General features: G+C 45.4%; 7 non-coding genes and 3 pseudogenes across 7 annotated transcripts; all 10 read right to left on the bottom strand.

The window, feature by feature from the left end:
* Positions 1-2,540: 2,540 nt before the first annotated feature.
* LOC141183496 (U2 spliceosomal RNA) lies at positions 2,541-2,618 on the bottom strand (annotated as a pseudogene).
* A 1,115-nt stretch (positions 2,619-3,733) lies between these two features.
* LOC141183458 (U2 spliceosomal RNA) lies at positions 3,734-3,924 on the bottom strand. Its single transcript, XR_012258403.1, has one exon. It is a non-coding gene; the product is annotated as a U2 spliceosomal RNA (small nuclear RNA).
* Positions 3,925-4,718: 794 nt separating this feature from the next.
* On the bottom strand, positions 4,719-4,810 carry LOC141183541 (U2 spliceosomal RNA; annotated as a pseudogene).
* Positions 4,811-5,922: 1,112 nt separating this feature from the next.
* Positions 5,923-6,111, bottom strand: LOC141183447 (U2 spliceosomal RNA). The gene has a single exon (XR_012258398.1). It is a non-coding gene; the product is annotated as a U2 spliceosomal RNA (small nuclear RNA).
* A 796-nt stretch (positions 6,112-6,907) lies between these two features.
* LOC141183570 (U2 spliceosomal RNA) lies at positions 6,908-6,999 on the bottom strand (annotated as a pseudogene).
* Positions 7,000-8,114: 1,115 nt separating this feature from the next.
* Positions 8,115-8,305, bottom strand: LOC141183034 (U2 spliceosomal RNA). The gene has a single exon (XR_012258049.1). It is a non-coding gene; the product is annotated as a U2 spliceosomal RNA (small nuclear RNA).
* Positions 8,306-9,420: 1,115 nt separating this feature from the next.
* On the bottom strand, positions 9,421-9,611 carry LOC141183032 (U2 spliceosomal RNA). The gene has a single exon (XR_012258047.1). It is a non-coding gene; the product is annotated as a U2 spliceosomal RNA (small nuclear RNA).
* A 1,115-nt stretch (positions 9,612-10,726) lies between these two features.
* On the bottom strand, positions 10,727-10,917 carry LOC141183031 (U2 spliceosomal RNA). The gene has a single exon (XR_012258046.1). It is a non-coding gene; the product is annotated as a U2 spliceosomal RNA (small nuclear RNA).
* Positions 10,918-12,032: 1,115 nt separating this feature from the next.
* On the bottom strand, positions 12,033-12,223 carry LOC141183029 (U2 spliceosomal RNA). Its single transcript, XR_012258045.1, has one exon. It is a non-coding gene; the product is annotated as a U2 spliceosomal RNA (small nuclear RNA).
* Positions 12,224-13,338: 1,115 nt separating this feature from the next.
* LOC141183373 (U2 spliceosomal RNA) lies at positions 13,339-13,533 on the bottom strand. The gene has a single exon (XR_012258343.1). It is a non-coding gene; the product is annotated as a U2 spliceosomal RNA (small nuclear RNA).
* Positions 13,534-17,737: the final 4,204 nt, after the last annotated feature.

Raw genomic sequence — 17,737 nt, 5'->3', positions numbered from 1 at the left:
TGAACACAAAGTCAATCCTGGAGCGGAGTGAGCCATCGGGTCGGCTCCACGAATAGTTCGTGGAGCCTCTCCCCATGGAGCCCACCACGTCCTGAAGAGAGGCCTCGGTTACCATCTCGATGAGCAGCTTGGACGTGATGTCCAACTTGGCAGATGTGCCAGAACTACGACCGTCCTCCTCGATGGGGCAGTTGAAATCCCCGGCCATCACTAAGGTCCTGGTGGTGGCAAGCTGAAGCCGCAGGGTCTGGAAAAGCTCCAAACGCTCATTCTTCAGTGGGGACGCATACACGTTGATGAACCTGACAGGTTCTCCCGCCCAGTTGCCATCTACAACAAGAGCCCTGCCGCAGATGAGCTCCTGGACGGACTCAAGCGTGAATGCGCCCCCCCTGATCAGAATTGCGACCCCCGCAGACTTGCAGTCACTCACCCCCACCGGACCAGTAGGATGGACCGTGGGACCACTCCCTGGCCAGATGTTTGAAGGACCTAGAGGAGGGAAGGGAACATTCCTGCAACATATAAACATCACACAACTGGGAAGTAAGGAAGGCATAAATAGTCTGACGTCTGAACTTGTCCTTGATGCTCCTGACATTAATGGAAAATAAGTTAATATTAGCCATCATGTAGGGAAAAAAGAAAAAGTTAGCGCAGGCAATACACCTTAGTTACCACTCCGGTCGGGTGGTCCCTCGTCGGTGTTGACTGCTGGTGACGGGATCACCAGCAGGCCCTCTTCCTCCATCTGGTCAAGCAGCGCGGCCTCGATCTCGGCGACCACCAGTTCCTCCTCTTCTGGCTCGGCCACCAGGGTCTCAACCATGTGTTCCATCTCTTCTGGCTCAGGGAGGGTATCCTCCTTTTCGCCTACGAAATCCAGAATCTTCTTTTTGGAGGATTCAGTAGCAGGGCTGTCCTCCACCTTCCTCTTTCCCCGGGTTGGAACTGGGGAGACAAGAAGGGGAAAATCCTCCTCGGAATAGATAGCGGCGGGTGGAGGAAAGGTTAATTCCACCGCTACCATGGTCTGGGGAGGGAGAGTGGCTGCCGGGGCAGGGGAAAGGACACCTGCTGAGGAGTAGGGGAAGGAGGAAGAGGAAGTGGAATCCTCAGCAGGGGTGGCCGGGGTGGGGGGGGATTGGACGGGGGTGGCAGGGGGAGGGATCGAGAGAGGGGTGACAGAACTCTTACCCTCCTTTGACTTTTTCTTCTGCTTCGGAGCTGCTGGGACCGTCGCTGGGGCTTTGGCCACCGACTCCTTGACCGCTTTGGCCTTGGTCGTCTCGGCCTTGGCCGCTGGGGCCTTGGTCGTCGCGTCCTTGACCTTCACAGGCCTGGTCGTCGGGGCCTTGTCCTCCGTAGCTGGGGTCGTCGCAACCACCGATGCCCAGGATCTCTCACGCCTGGGGCAATCCTTGTACAGATGAGCCGCCAGCCCACACAGGTTGCAGGACGTCTTCTTCGGGCAGTCCTTCGAGCTGTGTCCCGTCACTCGACAAATCCTGCAGGCATCCTCCTTGCAGTCCTTCATCTCGTGGCCGTTCTTGCCGCATCTCCTGCAGTTCCGCGGCATGTCCGGGTAATAGATGAGGCCGTAGGAGTTGCCCAGGGAGAATGTCGGGGGCAGGTGCCGAAGTCCGTCTGAGTACGCCAGGTCCCTGTGAAGTCTAACGGTCACCGACCACTTACCTGTCCAGAAGCCGAGTCCATTCAGGATGTGAGAGGGTTCCTTCACAACCAAACAGAAGCGTCTCAGGAAGGTACAGATGTCTTGGCCTGGGGTGTGCGGGTTGCGCATGGAGACCGTGATCCTCCTTTCATCCCTCTGGATAGGGCAGCTACCTGTAAAGGCAGAGAAAGAATTATCCGGTCCTTTTGCGCTTACCATTTCCCAAAACCTCCTGCAGGTGTTCACAGTGGCGAAGGTGACGAAGAAGATCCCCGTCAAGAAGGTCTGGATGCTGAGGGTGTCCGACCTGGAGAAGCCTCGATCCAGCAGCATCTTCTGGCAGAACACGTCCGAGGACATGTCCGGCACCCTCCCATCCACTTCCTTCAGCTTCAGGGCCACCGTCTGCCACATCCATGGCTCCAGGGCTGGAGCTTCGTGGCGGGGCTTCTGGGGTCCCTTCTGCTGGCCAGTCGTGGAGGCAGAGTCCTTGGGGTCAGAATCGGCTCCTGGCTGGGCCCTCCTGGCTGTCCCCAGCTCCAGGCTCTTCTTTTCGGCCTTCCTCGCAGCGCTTGCCATGGCTTTCCTCCTGCAGTTACTTCTTGGAGCTGGATCTGGAACTCTTCCCGGAATGGGTGGAGCTATGCAGATTCTTCTCCCGTCGTGTTCTGGACAAATTCCCCGAAAGGTCTTTGTCTCGATGATTTTCTTCCTCGAAGATTCCACAGGACAGCCCGATTCTTCTCCGAGTCTTCGTCTTCTTCTGGATTCTTTAGAGCTTCTTCCTCCCACCGATATCCGCCTTCGTTCTCCGATGTCAGCTGGGATCCGAAGCTCTTCTCCTTCCGAGTTCGATCGCTCTCGTCAAGTGTAGATCGTAGCTCTTGTGTTCTTAAAAGAACAGATACTACACTTGATCTTAGCCAAAAGGCCGAGAAGCGATAACCAGAATTGGTTTCAAACTACGGAGCCACCCAAGGATCCTGAAAAGTCCATTTGTGGAGATGAGCTCCTGGACTCCCGTTAAGAAGACATGTTGTCAACCTCTAGATCCCTTACATGCCTGCACTTTTCGGCTTGCTGCTGCTGCAATCCACGCGTTTTAGATCTGCATAACTCCACCTCTTTAAACACAGCACCTTCACCCCCTGCTGTTCCCACCCGCCTCAACACCGTTGGAAGGGAGGAGAACCAATTAAGGCGGGGGGTGGGGTGGAACGAGCAGCTGTCTACCCTTAGCAGGAGGGCTCCTGATTACATACCTCTCCTGCTGCTGCTGCTGCTGGCTGTCCAGCAGCAGACTGAAGGTGGCTGCTGCTGTGCACAGGTATATAAAGGCTCAGAGCCTATTATGACACACGCAGCCAGCGTTCCATTGCCACATTCCATCTACTGCAGGCAGGATACCTGGCTGGCTGAATGTCGCTGAGAAGCTCACAGAGACCGCCATAAGCAACAGTTTAACAGAATGCCACAGACTAATCAACCAAACTTTTTGGGTTGGGTTCTCTTTTATAGTCTGCAGGCATTAAATGAAAGAAGTCAGTGTTCCAGCAGAAGGAGACAACGTTTCAGAAAAGGCATTGTAGCAAACCAAAAAAGAAATTTTAAGCGCAGCAGAGTAACCAGCGCACATACCTGTTAGCTCAGGTGAGTTTAAAAGGCTGCTGTTGATAACAAGGGCATTTGCTAAATAGATGGTGTGTGTGCAACAATATACTGAAAGGTCAATTATATTGTGCAGCTTATCTCACCACCTGTAGTTATTTAGGTGAAAGCTCCAAAATGCTTGCCTAATATGTCTGTTTATCCAAAAGGAAGTAAAAAGGGAGAGCTAGAAAGATAGCATTGCATCACATTACATGGCAATGCAATGCACAGTTGCTGAAGTTGAACCAAAATGAGCTTGTAATCTGGCTTCTGCAACTTTGAACATGAAAAATCCAATGAGGAGAAGAAAAGCAAAGCCAAAGAGTCCATCCCAAAATCCGACAAACAAGCAAAATGAACAAAAAACATTGAATTCAATTCTTTCTGATTTTAGAAACTGCATTAAAGAAGGGGTGCACCGGTCCTGGAGATACTGCAATACCAGGTCAATGCGTGGAGTGGACAGAGCAAGCTCTTTTTCCATCTCCCTGTTCTAAAAATCCATTTAATATATGGTCCCCAGATAGGGGACGTATCAGATATTAAACTGATAAGAACAGATTTTTTTTTTTTTTTTTTTTTTTTTGTGAAAGCCCGAATTCGTGTACAAAACCCGAGTGCGCTTAAAAAAGTGACAAGTGCCACAAAAAAAGTGCACTAGGATGCTGGTCTTCTTGAAACCCTCTCCAAAAGGAGAAGGGTCCCCCAAACCATTCCCCGTCCCTCCGAGCCAAAAGGCCACAGCGAGGAACAGGGACAAAAAGCCACCTCCAGACGAAGCCAGAGGCGACCCAATCTTACCCCCAGCACCTGCCCGAGTTCTCACCCGAGCAAGGCACTGGGAGCCAAAGACTGTGCTCCCCTCCCGGAAGAGGGGAGCCAACAACGCTCTCCTCCCGAAAGAGGAGAGCCAGGGGGGTTCAGGGGGGAGCGGAACCTGATGGCCACACACTCCCCCCCTAGACCTGCCAAGAGAGGAACCCGTAAGGGAACCGCATCCCGACAAAATCCTAGTAGGACGTGACACACGTGAATAAGTGGACACACAGTGACAAAGAAATTAAATAAATAGTGAAGGTTTCACAGTATAATACTGCCCGGACCTTCGACCGGGAATTGAAAAATTCCCCATCCTAAGGCCAGAAGGCCCGGAATAAGGGTGTGTGCGAAGAAAGAAAATTTGAAGTGCTTGTGCAAATGTGCCATAAACTCAAGTGGGGTTCCCAATCCCAGTGAGTTAAGGCACCCCAGGGTCACCACTCCTGGGGCACTTCACACTTCGGGCTTTCGATCTTCCCCGGCCCAATGGCGTCGATCCTGGGGGGCCATGCTTTCCACCAGATGACTCTATTAGCCACCTGGCGTACTAACAAGCGCCTAAACCCCAGTGTGCATAATGTATCAATCTACTAGGGCGGCCAACATCCAAAACCGCCTTTTCGAAAGATACTACACTTGATCTTAGCCAAAAGGCCGAGAAGCGATAACCAGAATTGGTTTCAAACTACGGAGCCACCCAAGGATCCTGAAAAGTCCATTTGTGGAGATGAGCTCCTGGACTCCCGTTAAGAAGACATGTTGTCAACCTCTAGATCCCTTACATGCCTGCACTTTTCGGCTTGCTGCTGCTGCAATCCACGCGTTTTAGATCTGCATAACTCCACCTCTTTAAACACAGCACCTTCACCCCCTGCTGTTCCCACCCGCCTCAACACCGTTGGAAGGGAGGAGAACCAATTAAGGCGGGGGGTGGGGTGGAACGAGCAGCTGTCTACCCTTAGCATTAGGGCTCCTGATTACATACCTCTCCTGCTGCTGCTGCTGGCTGTCCAGCAGCAGACTGAAGGTGGCTGCTGCTGTGCACAGGTATATAAAGGCTCAGAGCCTATTATGACACGCGCAGCCAGCGTTCCATTGCCACATTCCATCTACTGCAGGCAGGATACCTGGCTGGCTGAATGTCGCTGAGAAGCTCACAGAGACCGCCATAAGCAACAGTTTAACAGAATGCCACAGACTAATCAACCAAACTTTTTGGGTTGGGTTCTCTTTTATAGTCTGCAGGCATTAAATGAAAGAAGTCAGTGTTCCAGCAGAAGGAGACAACGTTTCAGAAAAGGCATTGTAGCAAACCAAAAAAGAAATTTTAAGCGCAGCAGAGTAACCAGCGCACATACCTGTTAGCTCAGGTGAGTTTAAAAGGCTGCTGTTGATAACAAGGGCATTTGCTAAATAGATGGTGTGTGTGCAACAATATACTGAAAGGTCAATTATATTGTGCAGCTTATCTCACCACCTGTAGTTATTTAGGTGAAAGCTCCAAAATGCTTGCCTAATATGTCTGTTTATCCAAAAGGAAGTAAAAAGGGAGAGCTAGAAAGATAGCATTGCATCACATTACATGGCAATGCAATGCACAGTTGCTGAAGTTGAACCAAAATGAGCTTGTAATCTGGCTTCTGCAACTTTGAACATAAAAAATCCAATGAGGAGAAGAAAAGCAAAGCCAAAGAGTCCATCCAAAAATCCGACAAACAAGCAAAATGAACAAAAAACATTGAATTCAATTCTTTCTGATTTTAGAAACTGCATTAAAGAAGGGGTGCACCGGTCCTGGAGATACTGCAATACCAGGTCAATGCGTGGAGTGGACAGAGCAAGCTCTTTTTCCATCTCCCTGTTCTAAAAATCCATTTAATATATGGTCCCCAGATAGGGGACGTATCAGATATTAAACTGATAAGAACAGATTTTTTTTTTTTTTTTTTTTTTTTCGAAAGCCCGAATTCGTGTACAAAACCCGAGTGCGCTTAAAAAAGTGACAAGTGCCACAAAAAAAGTGCACTAGGATGCTGGTCTTCTTGAAACCCTCTCCAAAAGGAGAAGAGTCCCCCAAACCATTCCCCGTCCCTCCGAGCCAGAAGGCCACAGCGAGGAACAGGGACAAATAGCCACCTCCAGCCGGAGCCAGAGGCGACCCAATCTTACCCCCAGCACCTGCCCGAGTTCTCACCCGAGCAAGGCACTGGGAGCCAAAGACTGTGCTCCCCTCCCGGAAGAGGGGAGCCAACAACGCTCTCCTCCAGAAAGAGGAGAGCCAGGGGGGTTCAGGGGGGAGCGGAACCTGATGGCCACACACTCCCCCCCTAGACCTGCCAAGAGAGGAACCCGTAAGGGAACCGCATCCCGACAAAATCCTAGTAAGGACGTGGACACACGTGAAAAAGTGGACACACAGTGACAAAAAAATTAAATAAATAGTGAAGGTTTCACAGTATAATACTGCCCGGACCTTCGACCGGGAATTGAAAAATTCCCCATCCTAAGGCCAGAAGGCCCGGAATAAGGGTGTGTGTGAAGAAAGAAATATTGAAGTGCTAGTGCAAATGTGCCATAAACTCAAGTGGGGTTCCCAATCCCAGTGAGTTGAGGCACCCCAGGGTCACCACTCCTGGGGCACTTCACACTTCGGGCTTTCGATCTTCCCCGGCCCAATGGCGTCGATCCTGGGGGGCCATGCTTTCCACCAGATGACTATATTAGCCACCTGGCGTACTAACAAGCGCCTAAACCCCAGTGTGCATAATGTATCAATCTACTAGGGCGGCCAACATCCAAAACCGCCTTTTCGAAAGATACTACACTTGATCTTAGCCAAAAGGCCGAGAAGCGATAACCAGAATTGGTTTCAAACTACGGAGCCACCCAAGGATCCTGAAAAGTCCATTTGTGGAGATGAGCTCCTGGACTCCCGTTAAGAAGACATGTTGTCAACCTCTAGATCCCTTACATGCCTGCACTTTTCGGCTTGCTGCTGCTGCAATCCACGCGTTTTAGATCTGCATAACTCCACCTCTTTAAACACAGCACCTTCACCCCCTGCTGTTCCCACCCGCCTCAACACCGTTGGAAGGGAGGAGAACCAATTAAGGCGGGGGGTGGGGTGGAACGAGCAGCTGTCTACCCTTAGCAAGAGGGCTCCTGATTACATACCTCTCCTGCTGCTGCTGCTGCTGGCTGTCCAGCAGCAGACTGAAGGTGGCTGCTGCTGTGCACAGGTATATAAAGGCTCAGAGCCTATTATGACACGCGCAGCCAGCGTTCCATTGCCACATTCATTCTACTGCAGGCAGGATACCTGGCTTCCTGAATGTCGCTGAGAAGCTCACAGAGACCGCCATAAGCAACAGTTTAACAGAATGCCACAGACTAATCAACCAAACTTTTTGGGTTGGGTTCTCTTTTATAGTCTGCAGGCATTAAATGAAAGAAGTCAGTGTTCCAGCAGAAGGAGACAACGTTTCAGAAAAGGCATTGTAGCAAACCAAAAAAGAAATTTTAAGCGCAGCAGAGTAACCAGCGCACATACCTGTTAGCTCAGGTGAGTTTAAAAGGCTGCTGTTGATAACAAGGGCATTTGCTAAATAGATGGTGTGTGTGCAACAATATACTGAAAGGTCAATTATATTGTGCAGCTTATCTCACCACCTGTAGTTATTTAGGTGAAAGCTCCAAAATGCTTGCCTAATATGTCTGTTTATCCAAAAGGAAGTAAAAAGGGAGAGCTAGAAAGATAGCATTGCATCACATTACATGGCAATGCAATGCACAGTTGCTGAAGTTGAACCAAAATGAGCTTGTAATCTGGCTTCTGCAACTTTGAACATGAAAAATCCAATGAGGAGAAGAAAAGCAAAGCCAAAGAGTCCATCCCAAAATCTGACAAACAAGCAAAATGAACAAAAAACATTGAATTCAATTCTTTCTGATTTTAGAAACTGCATTAAAGAAGGGGTGCACCGGTCCTGGAGATACTGCAATACCAGGTCAATGCGTGGAGTGGACAGAGCAAGCTCTTTTTCCATCTCCCTGTTCTAAAAATCCATTTAATATATGGTCCCCAGATAGGGGACGTATCAGATATTAAACTGATAAGAACAGATACTACACTTGATCTTAGCCAAAAGGCCGAGAAGCGATAACCAGAATTGGTTTCAAACTACGGAGCCACCCAAGGATCCTGAAAAGTCCATTTATGGAGATGAGCTCCTGGACTCCCGTTAAGAAGACATGTTGTCAACCTCTAGATCCCTTACATGCCTGCACTTTTCGGCTTGCTGCTGCTGCAATCCACGCGTTTTAGATCTGCATAACTCCACCTCTTTAAACACAGCACCTTCACCCCCTGCTGTTCCCACCCGCCTCAACACCGTTGGAAGGGAGGAGAACCAATTAAGGCGGGGGGTGGGGTGGAACGAGCAGCTGTCTACCCTTAGCAGGAGGGCTCCTGATTACATACCTCTCCTGCTGCTGCTGCTGCTGGCTGTCCAGCAGCAGACTGAAGGTGGCTGCTGCTGTGCACAGGTATATAAAGGCTCAGAGCCTATTATGACACGCGCAGCCAGCGTTCCATTGCCACATTCCATCTACTGCAGGCAGGATACCTGGCTGGCTGAATGTCGCTGAGAAGCTCACAGAGACCGCCATAAGCAACAGTTTAACAGAATGCCACAGACTAATCAACCAAACTTTTTGGGTTGGGTTCTCTTTTATAGTCTGCAGGCATTAAATGAAAGAAGTCAGTGTTCCAGCAGAAGGAGACAACGTTTCAGAAAAGGCATTGTAGCAAACCAAAAAAGAAATTTTAAGCGCAGCAGAGTAACCAGCGCACATACCTGTTAGCTCAGGTGAGTTTAAAAGGCTGCTGTTGATAACAAGGGCATTTGCTAAATAGATGGTGTGTGTGCAACAATATACTGAAAGGTCAATTATATTGTGCAGCTTATCTCACCACCTGTAGTTATTTAGGTGAAAGCTCCAAAATGCTTGCCTAATATGTCTGTTTATCCAAAAGGAAGTAAAAAGGGAGAGCTAGAAAGATAGCATTGCATCACATTACATGGCAATGCAATGCACAGTTGCTGAAGTTGAACCAAAATGAGCTTGTAATCTGGCTTCTGCAACTTTGAACATGAAAAATCCAATGAGGAGAAGAAAAGCAAAGCCAAAGAGTCCATCCCAAAATCCGACAAACAAGCAAAATGAACAAAAAACATTGAATTCAATTCTTTCTGATTTTAGAAACTGCATTAAAGAAGGGGTGCACCGGTCCTGGAGATACTGCAATACCAGGTCAATGCGTGGAGTGGACAGAGCAAGCTCTTTTTCCATCTCCCTGTTCTAAAAATCCATTTAATATATGGTCCCCAGATAGGGGACGTATCAGATATTAAACTGATAAGAACAGATACTACACTTGATCTTAGCCAAAAGGCCGAGAAGCGATAACCAGAATTGGTTTCAAACTACGGAGCCACCCAAGGATCCTGAAAAGTCCATTTGTGGAGATGAGCTCCTGGACTCCCGTTAAGAAGACATGTTGTCAACCTCTAGATCCCTTACATGCCTGCACTTTTCGGCTTGCTGCTGCTGCAATCCACGCGTTTTAGATCTACATAACTCCACCTCTTTAAACACAGCACCTTCACCCCCTGCTGTTCCCACCCGCCTCAACACCGTTGGAAGGGAGGAGAACCAATTAAGGCGGGGGGTGGGGTGGAACGAGCAGCTGTCTACCCTTAGCAGGAGGGCTCCTGATTACATACCTCTCCTGCTGCTGCTGCTGCTGGCTGTCCAGCAGCAGACTGAAGGTGGCTGCTGCTGTGCACAGGTATATAAAGGCTCAGAGCCTATTATGACACGCGCAGCCAGCGTTCCATTGCCACATTCCATCTACTGCAGGCAGGATACCTGGCTGGCTGAATGTCGCTGAGAAGCTCACAGAGACCGCCATAAGCAACAGTTTAACAGAATGCCACAGACTAATCAACCAAACTTTTTGGGTTGGGTTCTCTTTTATAGTCTGCAGGCATTAAATGAAAGAAGTCAGTGTTCCAGCAGAAGGAGACAACGTTTCAGAAAAGGCATTGTAGCAAACCAAAAAAGAAATTTTAAGCGCAGCAGAGTAACCAGCGCACATACCTGTTAGCTCAGGTGAGTTTAAAAGGCTGCTGTTGATAACAAGGGCATTTGCTAAATAGATGGTGTGTGTGCAACAATATACTGAAAGGTCAATTATATTGTGCAGCTTATCTCACCACCTGTAGTTATTTAGGTGAAAGCTCCAAAATGCTTGCCTAATATGTCTGTTTATCCAAAAGGAAGTAAAAAGGGAGAGCTAGAAAGATAGCATTGCATCACATTACATGGCAATGCAATGCACAGTTGCTGAAGTTGAACCAAAATGAGCTTGTAATCTGGCTTCTGCAACTTTGAACATGAAAAATCCAATGAGGAGAAGAAAAGCAAAGCCAAAGAGTCCATCCCAAAATCCGACAAACAAGCAAAATGAACAAAAAACATTGAATTCAATTCTTTCTGATTTTAGAAACTGCATTAAAGAAGGGGTGCACCGGTCCTGGAGATACTGCAATACCAGGTCAATGCGTGGAGTGGACAGAGCAAGCTCTTTTTCCATCTCCCTGTTCTAAAAATCCATTTAATATATGGTCCCCAGATAGGGGACGTATCAGATATTAAACTGATAAGAACAGATACTACACTTGATCTTAGCCAAAAGGCCGAGAAGCGATAACCAGAATTGGTTTCAAACTACGGAGCCACCCAAGGATCCTGAAAAGTCCATTTGTGGAGATGAGCTCCTGGACTCCCGTTAAGAAGACATGTTGTCAACCTCTAGATCCCTTACATGCCTGCACTTTTCGGCTTGCTGCTGCTGCAATCCACGCGTTTTAGATCTGCATAACTCCACCTCTTTGAACACAGCACCTTCACCCCCTGCTGTTCCCACCCGCCTCAACACCGTTGGAAGGGAGGAGAACCAATTAAGGCGGGGGGTGGGGTGGAACAAGCAGCTGTCTACCCTTAGCAGGAGGGCTCCTGATTACATACCTCTCCTGCTGCTGCTGCTGCTGGCTGTCCAGCAGCAGACTGAAGGTGGCTGCTGCTGTGCACAGGTATATAAAGGCTCAGAGCCTATTATGACACGCGCAGCCAGCGTTCCATTGCCACATTCCATCTACTGCAGGCAGGATACCTGGCTGGCTGAATGTCGCTGAGAAGCTCACAGAGACCGCCTTAAGCAACAGTTTAACAGAATGCCACAGACTAATCAACCAAACTTTTTGGGTTGGGTTCTCTTTTATAGTCTGCAGGCATTAAATGAAAGAAGTCAGTGTTCCAGCAGAAGGAGACAACGTTTCAGAAAAGGCATTGTAGCAAACCAAAAAAGAAATTTTAAGCGCAGCAGAGTAACCAGCGCACATACCTGTTAGCTCAGGTGAGTTTAAAAGGCTGCTGTTGATAACAAGGGCATTTGCTAAATAGATGGTGTGTGTGCAACAATATACTGAAAGGTCAATTATATTGTGCAGCTTATCTCACCACCTGTAGTTATTTAGGTGAAAGCTCCAAAATGCTTGCCTAATATGTCTGTTTATCCAAAAGGAAGTAAAAAGGGAGAGCTAGAAAGATAGCATTGCATCACATTACATGGCAATGCAATGCACAGTTGCTGAAGTTGAACCAAAATGAGCTTGTAATCTGGCTTCTGCAACTTTGAACATGAAAAATCCAATGAGGAGAAGAAAAGCAAAGCCAAAGAGTCCATCCCAAAATCCGACAAACAAGCAAAATGAACAAAAAACATTGAATTCAATTCTTTCTGATTTTAGAAACTGCATTAAAGAAGGGGTGCACCGGTCCTGGAGATACTGCAATACCAGGTCAATGCGTGGAGTGGACAGAGCAAGCTCTTTTTCCATCTCCCTGTTCTAAAAATCCATTTAATATATGGTCCCCAGATAGGGGACGTATCAGATATTAAACTGATAAGAACAGATACTACACTTGATCTTAGCCAAAAGGCCGAGAAGCGATAACCAGAATTGGTTTCAAACTACGGAGCCACCCAAGGATCCTGAAAAGTCCATTTGTGGAGATGAGCTCCTGGACTCCCGTTAAGAAGACATGTTGTCAACCTCTAGATCCCTTACATGCCTGCACTTTTCGGCTTGCTGCTGCTGCAATCCACGCGTTTTAGATCTGCATAACTCCACCTCTTTAAACACAGCACCTTCACCCCCTGCTATTCCCACCCGCCTCAACACCGTTGGAAGGGAGGAGAACCAATTAAGGCGGGGGGTGGGGTGGAACGAGCAGCTGTCTACCCTTAGCAGGAGGGCTCCTGATTACATACCTCTCCTGCTGCTGCTGCTGCTGGCTGTCCAGCAGCAGACTGAAGGTGGCTGCTGCTGTGCACAGGTATATAAAGGCTCAGAGCCTATTATGACACGCGCAGCCAGCGTTTCATTGCCACATTCCATCTACTGCAGGCAGGATACCTGGCTGGCTGAATGTCGCTGAGAAGCTCACAGAGACCGCCATAAGCAACAGTTTAACAGAATGCCACAGACTAATCAACCAAACTTTTTGGGTTGGGTTCTCTTTTATAGTCTGCAGGCATTAAATGAAAGAAGTCAGTGTTCCAGCAGAAGGAGACAACGTTTCAGAAAAGGCATTGTAGCAAACCAAAAAAGAAATTTTAAGCGCAGCAGAGTAACCAGTGCACATACCTGTTAGCTCAGGTGAGTTTAAAAGGCTGCTGTTGATAACAAGGGCATTTGCTAAATAGATGGTGTGTGTGCAACAATATACTGAAAGGTCAATTATATTGTGCAGCTTATCTCACCACCTGTAGTTATTTAGGTGAAAGCTCCAAAATGCTTGCCTAATATGTCTGTTTATCCAAAAGGAAGTAAAAAGGGAGAGCTAGAAAGATAGCATTGCATCACATTACATGGCAATGCAATGCACAGTTGCTGAAGTTGAACCAAAATGAGCTTGTAATCTGGCTTCTGCAACTTTGAACATGAAAAATCCAATGAGGAGAAGAAAAGCAAAGCCAAAGAGTCCATCCCAAAATCCGACAAACAAGCAAAATGAACAAAAAACATTGAATTCAATTCTTTCTGATTTTAGAAACTGCATTAAAGAAGGGGTGCACCGGTCCTGGAGATACTGCAATACCAGGTCAATGCGTGGAGTGGACAGAGCAAGCTCTTTTTCCATCTCCCTGTTCTAAAAATCCATTTAATATATGGTCCCCAGATAGGGGACGTATCAGATATTAAACTGATAAGAACAGATTTTTTTTTTTTTTTTAATTTGGCTATCCCCTGCAGAGGGATAAAACCGTTTATTAAAACTTTAACAAATTACAAGCATAATTACACAAATACCAAACGTTAAAAGACAAATGAAATTTACAAAACAAAAAAATACAAAGATTTTAAATAATTAGGTTCCATTGGTCAACAAGCCATTTTTTGGAAATATGTACATTCTTCTTTTTGTCAATTAAATAATAAGTATACATTTGACATAAATATAAACTTAAAACATCATTCACTGATAAAACATCTTGTTTAAAAATAGCAATGTTGCGCGCTTTCCAGAGAGATGACTTGGCGCAGTTCACTGTCTTCCAAGCCATTGTGTACTGGTCCATTGTGGGGCATTCCATAAGTCCGTATAGCACAGTTTTATATGTAAAGTCCTTGAGGTCTGCCACCCTTTCCAGTAGGGGGAGCAGTCTTCTCCAGAAATCCTTTGCAAAATTACATGTCCATAATAGATGTTCCACCGTTTCCTCATCTTGGCATCCGGCTCTTGGGCAGATGGCAGACCTCACAAATCCTCTTCTGTATTGGAATGCCCGGCAAGGAAGACAGCGGTGCATGCAACTCCAAGCCAGATCTCTCTGTTCATTAAAAAGATAAAAAACGTTAATCATTTTCCAGATAGACATAGATTTGTCATCATCATATCTGTCAACATTACATATTTCCTCACTTTTACGTATTTCTTTAATTAGTTTCTTACTATTTCTTAATTCCTCTATTTTCTTAGTCCCTAAATTAAAATCGGACACTATTTTCCTTAAAATCTCATAATGCGTCGACAAATTAAAAGCATGGGGCACAGATATATTAACTTCATACCATCCAAACTTTCTCATAAAAAATCCTGTATTAAAACGCATAAAAAAGGACCAATAGTGATTCTTAAAAAGGGCATTAAAACAGTAAACGAACAGATGGATTAAAAGAAACCTATTAAAATCTGGAAAATCTTTACCACCTTTTACTTTTGATTTCATCACGATTTCTCTTTTCAGCTTTTCCATTTTTGAGTTCCAAAAGAAGGTAAAACAGGTTTTGGTTATCTTTTTTAAAACATTAACAGGCGGGGGGAAAACCATGCTAAGATACAATAAAAGAGGTAAAATCACCATCTTTAAAACCAATACTTTACCCTCCATTGTAAGTCTCCTCATGTTCCACATACATATTTTCGTATTTACTTTCTGTGTAACTGTTTCCCAACTATTATAACCATCATTATTTTCAGTGAATGATATACCTAAAATGGAAATGGATTCGGAGACATTAATTGGTACATCACGTAAAATCATCCCCCCAACACTTAAAATGTTACACTTATTAAAATTGATTTTAAAACCAGAAGCTAGACAAAAGGATTGCACTTGATGGAGAGTGGCCGTAAGTGATGGTGCATCTGTACACAAGACCGCCACGTCATCCATGTAGCCTACAACCTTGGCCTCCAAACCACCGCTTCCAGGCAGAGGGACACCGCATATCTGTTTATTTTGGCGTATTGCACATAACATTGGTTCCAGTGCACAGATAAACAGTAAGGGGGACAGAGGGCATCCCTGTTTCACCCCTGACCGTAAAAATACCTCTTGTGTCTTAAAACCATTCACTAAAATCTTACTTGTACAATCCTTGTAAAATGCTTTAAGCGATAGTAAAAACCCTTCTGGTATGCCCATTTTCTCTAAAACTTTAAAAAGATAAAAGTGTGAGACACGGTCAAATGCTTTTTCAAAATCAATAGATAAAATCGCCATTTTCCCCTTTCTGTCTTTCACATCCTCAATACAGTCTTTCACTAAATTCAGATTGTCCCATATACTGCGCCCCGGCACCCCACACACTTGATTAGAATGAATAACTTTGCTGATGACTTCTTTTAGACGATTTGCACAAATTTTAGCCATTATTTTATAGTCACAATTTAAAAGTGTTATTGGTCTCCAGTTTTCTAATTTTGATTTATCACCTTTTTTGTATAGGAGGGAGACTTCACCTTTCTTCCAGGAATTTAATAAAACCTTATTATTAAAAACCTCAGTAAACAAATAAAACAAATCATCTTTTAAAATATCATAAAAACATACATAAAATTCTATTGGGATGCCATCAGGACCAGGGACCTTTCCAGTTTTAAAACTTTTAATAGTTTTTAACACTTCTTGTTCCGTTAAAACTTGGGATAAAAACTCTTGGGATGCGGGATCTAAAACAGCTGTTAGTCCTTGCAGCGAATCATCCATTAATTTATTATCTATATTTTTTCCATTAAATAGATTAGAAAAAAAAACCTCAACTTTACCCAGCATATTTTTTATATTATTCTCACCATCTATATGGTCAATTATCACTTTTTCTTTTTTATTTTTCCTAAAAAAATATCTGGAACACTTTTCATTTTCTTCTATATGTTGTACTCTAGAACGAAAAATGATCTCTTTTCCTTTTTGTTCTAGCCATTTTGAAATCTCTTCTTTTAAGTTTGAAATATCAACTTGTACATCTATCCCATTGTCTCTGAGCTTAAATAATGTTTGTAGGTGGGTATTTAAAATTCTATATTCTTCATATTTTTCTTTGGCTCTACATATACTCTTTTTAATAAAAAAGTCTTTTATTTTTACTTTCATTCTATCCCACCATACACTCATAGTCTCATTTGTTTTTTTCCCTTTTCTACATTTCCTATAAAACTCAATAAAATCTGATAAAATCTGCGGGTCGGTTAAAAGGGATACATTCATTTTCCAGCTTTTCTTACCACATTTTTTGTTGTCATTTACTTTTATGGTAAAGGATAAAAGTTTATGGTCTGAAAATATATTAGCTAAAACTTCACATTTGGCAGGTATTGTTTTATCTGAACCAAAAATAAAATCAATCCTAGAGCTACAATTAACATTGCTCCAAGTGAAACCGGCGTCCTCTGTGCTGTCACTATGACACTCTTTATATATGTCTATCAATTTAGCATCTTTGACTATATCATGTAGCATACCTGAGGTTTTATCGTAGTTCCTGCTTACAGAGCTGGAGCGCCGGTTTTCACCTTTTAAAACACAATTAAAATCTCCTGCTAAGATAAAAGGTTCAGAGTTATTAATAAATAATGGTAAAAGATCAAGCATTTCGGCTCTTTCATTTTTCTCTGGGGATCCATAAAAATTTAAAAACTGCCATCTAATACCATCAATAAAAGCTTTCACTAATAAAATACGACCTGGTAAAATTTCCTGAATAAAATCAATTAAAACGTTCCCTTTAAAAAGTATGGCTACACCCGCTTATCCTGCAGCATTCGATCCGGACCAGACAGATGGCCCACACTTCCACTCATCTTTATATTTTTGATATGACATTTCATGTGGGATATTACATTCTTGCAGAAAAAATACAGATGCAGTAAAACACGTAAAAAAATTAAAAAGAGCAGTTCTTCTCGTGTTAGATTTTATGCCTCTCACGTTGAGGGAAATACCTTTGAGTTCAGCCATCATTAGAAAATGTAGAAATTTTACTTAGGTAACTAAGAGCAACGGATTTACCTGTCCGATGAACCTGATCAGACCACTGGGCTTACGCCTCCCTCCTCATCTGATAGTATCGTCACGAGAGTCTCCGTGGAGGAGGAAAGATTACCACATTTATATAAACCCGACGCTACACTGGCATAGCTCGGAGGGCTGGCTGGCAGAACCCGCTGGGTCTCCATTGGCTGGCCATGCAGTTCCTCATCAGGTGGGTCCCCGAGGGGTTCCGCCGCCCCTGTTTGACCTGTAGAAGGTCGTCCTATAGGAGGAGGTTGCGCACAAGGCAGAGCCTCTGACTCTTCAGAGGCAGCAAGATCCCGGTCCCCACCTGTAGCAGCGGAGACCGAAACCCCTGAGGGTCCAGCGTCCACGTCCCCTTCTGGAGAAGTGTCCATCTGTTCACCTCCTGCTGCCTCCTCCGAACCACCCTTTTTCTTTTTCTTAGGACCCACCTTTATCCACTCAGCGCCCTCAGCACTAGGAGACCCAGACTGGGCATGGGCTTCTGTGTCGGCCTTTTGCCGGTCCCTTTTGACCTTACCAGTAGTGCCCTTCTGCTCCTTCTCAGCCCTCCTTTTGGACTCCCGCAGGTCCTGCAGCCAGGTTTTGGGATTTGGTATTTTACCTGTCATAGACTCTGGAGACACTTCACTATTTGGTACGCCCTTATTGTCTCCAGAGGC

The sequence above is a fragment of the Phyllobates terribilis genome, unplaced genomic scaffold (assembly GCF_046119375.1).
Source record: "Phyllobates terribilis strain yellow unplaced genomic scaffold, ASM4611937v1 Scaffold_38__1_contigs__length_12584779, whole genome shotgun sequence".
Lineage (NCBI taxonomy): Eukaryota > Metazoa > Chordata > Amphibia > Anura > Dendrobatidae > Phyllobates > Phyllobates terribilis.
This window is presented reverse-complemented; position numbering and strand designations above follow the sequence as displayed.